The following is a 3911-nucleotide window of genomic DNA, read 5'->3' as shown; positions in this document are numbered from 1 at the left end:
TGAAAACATATATCGTTTGGGTCCCCCTGATATTACTGTCGGCTACCTAATTTACAGTACATTAATCTAAGGGAATGATTCTCACACACACTTTTTTGATCCTCACACATTAATTAATTATTATTAGAAGAGTAAAAGGTTAAAATAGGTGTGTGGGGATATAAAAGTGTGTGTGAGAATCCCGTTAATCTAAGCTTAATTTCGACCTACAAAAAAATTAAATTATTATTATTATTATTATTATTATTATTATTATTTTTTTTTTATCGATACATACAATCTTGTCTTATTTCTATCTGTTTTCTTAAACCAATCACCATTTTTGTTACTCTGATCTTCTTCCGATGGTTTCAGCAACCACTACATTAGCCACACTAGTTTTCACAACACTTATAATCACAATTTCCTCTTCAACCAGTGGTGGAGACAACGATGCATACCCATCTCAAAACACAGCCGCCGAGGCACATTGCGACTTGGTCAACGATGGGGGCGGCATCAGCAGCTTGTCCCCTGTCCGAAGAGAAGTCTATGATGGCGGTCGAATAATTGACATAAGTCATAGGTTCCGCCCTGATATGCCCTGGCTTCGTGGTTGTCGGATGATGGTCTTGGACAGTTTCTTAAGCTTCCGGCTAGTATGAAAAACGGTTCACATGCTAATGTTTCTGAGATGAAAATAGTGGTACATACTGGGACCCATGTGGATGCTCCGGGTCATATGATTGATCATTATTTTGATGCTGGATTTGATGTTGATACACTTGATCTTCATGCCTTGAATGGTAAGTTATTTTACATAATATTTAGGGCTTTTTTTTGTACCAAAAAGTCTTTGAAAGGCTTTATATTATTAGATCCTTTCACTTATGTCTTGCACTTTAATCAGTATTCTCTATCTCTAATTTGAAGGAAATAATACTTTGTGTTATTGCAGGTCCAGCATTATTAGTTGATGTTCCAAGGGACAGTAACATAACAGGTACTACTCTGTACTCCGTATCATTTTTTTGTTTTTCATCTAAATATTGTCAATCCGCACTGGTCAGTCGTTCAACGTTGACTTTGACTGTGTTACACCTGCTTCGCTGAATTTGACCAAATAAGTCCCACTTTGATCGACTACATTTGAATTTATGAGAGACTTTGACCAGTTAAATCGGGGATTACTCAGACTACTCAGGGACTAGTCATCATAGTCGAGTACTTTTACAACCATGTTTCATCTTCGACTTGTTGATTTATGTTAAAGAGATGTTTATGTATACTTTAATCTTATTACAAGTTCTCTGTTTAGTTTCGAAGTAGTATTATTTTCTTCCATTAGTCCATTGCAATGTGTTTAGTGCTTGGATAAGTGACTTCACTTGCAGTTGCCGTTTTCTATATTATACACAACTTGGCGTATTTCAGCTGAAGTTATGAAGTCTCTGAATATTCCAAAGGGAGTAAGGCGGGTGCTTTTCAGAACATTAAACACCGATAGGTAATTAACTAATTATCATATGACCCTTGTTTTGCTTTTGGCCTACAATCTGAGTACAACAACAATACCCAATTCCACCAGGGAGGTTAGATGTAGACAGTCTTTCCTCTACCCTAGAGTTTTAGGAAAGTCATTCCTCCACCCCCGGATACCCATCGGTCCGCGGGTAGAAGAAGTCGTCCCTCTCTATACTAGAGGGCAGAGAGGCTGCTTCCTAAGGACCTCCAGCCTACAATCTGAGTAATTTATTAATATTTAAATTCATTGAACTCTATCAAAAGTAGCTAACTTCTATTACACAAGCCTTGGTACCGATCGTGTCTCTGGTAATAACCGATAGGTATAAAACTGCCAAATAAACACGACTATAAGAGTATAAGTTGGACCAGATGTCATTCTATAACCGGCAGCCATCACTTTTTCAGCTGTTTGACACAAGTCATTTATGTGAATTCACATTTCTGTGTTATCAACTACAGGCGCCTAATGTGGAAAAAGCAATTTGACACAAGTTTTGTTGGATTCATGAAAGATGGAGCTCAGTGGCTTAAGGACAACACAGACATCAAACTTGTTGGTAATTATAAAAAAAAACTCGGTCTTTTTCTGTCTTTGTTTTATTGTACTCATTCATTTACAACTTCCTGAAAAGGGACGTATGTTAATGTACCTACACATTGAATCATACCTACTAAACATAAATATGAAATAATCTTGAATCGTATGTGGTACTCCAATTCTGAAAATACTTGAATGTTATTCACAGAATACTTCGTACGTTATTAAAGGCGTATCTGTGTTTAGTTGTGACTTATGATAAAACACTTATTAAATGAGATGCACATAATTAAGAATTTTTAGAGATGTATGTTCTAGAAACCAAGTCAAGAGGAACTAGTCTAAAAGAGAAATTAAGTTTACTGTGCATCCATACTTAACCCAAAAATAAAAAACTACCACATTCATATCTTGTGTGCGCTTCAGATAGTCATTTTATGTCATTGCAGGTATTGATTACTTATCGGTTGCTGCATTCGTTCATTCTGTTCCTACACATCGTGTCTTCTTTGAGAGCAGGGTAAGGCACCCTTCTTGCAACATCTTTTAACTCATATGTTACTCATATAGAATGAGATTTTTGTGCGTTGGATGATAAAGTTGGTAGTTGGGCACAGTTGAAATTGTTAACCCTGGTAACTTATATGTACTTTCAGGAAATTATTCTTGTTGAAGGTCTGAAACTTGATGATGTGGAAGCAGGAGTATATAATGTCCATTGTTTACCGTTAAGGTTACTCGGAGCAGAAGGATCTCCCATAAGATGCATTTTCATCAAGTAATAAGTACATATGTGAATGGGTATGTGTGTGTCAAACCATATGGTCGGCTTGATCACAAAATCGATTGCATAAAAGAATGGGATATCTCCACCTGTTACGATAATGTAAAAAAATTTGTTATTTGTGGGTGATTACCATTTACGTTCTTGTAAACTCTTGTACTTAATTTAGTTGTTCTTTGACAGAGCATTTTTATCTGCTCTAGCATTGATTTACTTGTACTAGCGACTATGAATCTTCGGTTATTAACTACGGAGAATAGTCTCTTTACAAAGGTATTCCAAGATAGATGCAGAATTTACCCTAGAGGCATAAATGGGGGGAAGTGCTCAACCCATTAAGTATGGGTTTAAAGTAGGGGTGTTCATCGGTTCGGTTTTCGGTTTGTTCAGTTTATTTGGTTTGGTGTATTCGGTTTTGAAATTTTGTTGGGCAAAACCGAAGCGAAAACCGAATTCAAAGTTAAAACCGAACCGAAAACCGAATTGGGAAAATTGTTTGAAAATACATTGAACTTTCACCAAATTCCTATTGTATGCATCAAACTTTCAGATTTCCTATTGTATGCATTCAACTATTTTAATCGTTCTATTGTATGTATTAAGTAACTCGCGGAGAAGGTATCAGGTAATATCTAGAAAAAACTTCATGATTGGTCCCTAAACTTAACATCCGTTAAATTTTTCCATTAACTTATCTCATCATACCATTCTCTTCATCATTTTCAAGAACATCTTCATCAATACCTTCATCTTCAAAATACCAGATTTCATTTCAATTTCAAAACAAAAAATAAAAAAATAATAATAAATCTTCAAAACATTCATCAAACCAAAAAACATTTCAAATTAAGAGTTTACTTACATTAATACTGATGGGGCCAATTTTAGCCAAATTAAATCAATTTACTGGCTCGCTAATGTTCATTAACAAATAGCTCTCCATTTCATGAATCAATCTCCATTTTCACTCAAAGTGACTACAAATTTAGTAAGATTAATGGTAAGTAGTAGGTACTATTCGGACAACTGCTCCTGCTAAACTGTCACCCCTATTCGAATACAGAAACCAAATTCTTAAAGAAA

At 35.5% G+C, this 3911-nt stretch overlaps 1 pseudogene; it reads left to right on the top strand.

Moving 5' to 3' along the window:
* The first annotated feature begins 324 nt into the window (after positions 1 to 324).
* On the top strand, positions 325 to 3191 carry LOC139898505 (cyclase-like protein 2; annotated as a pseudogene).
* The last annotated feature ends 720 nt before the right edge of the window (positions 3192 to 3911 follow it).

The sequence above is a fragment of the Rutidosis leptorrhynchoides genome, chromosome 3, assembly GCF_046630445.1.
Source record: "Rutidosis leptorrhynchoides isolate AG116_Rl617_1_P2 chromosome 3, CSIRO_AGI_Rlap_v1, whole genome shotgun sequence".
In the NCBI taxonomy this organism is placed as follows: domain Eukaryota; kingdom Viridiplantae; phylum Streptophyta; class Magnoliopsida; order Asterales; family Asteraceae; genus Rutidosis; species Rutidosis leptorrhynchoides.
This window is presented reverse-complemented; position numbering and strand designations above follow the sequence as displayed.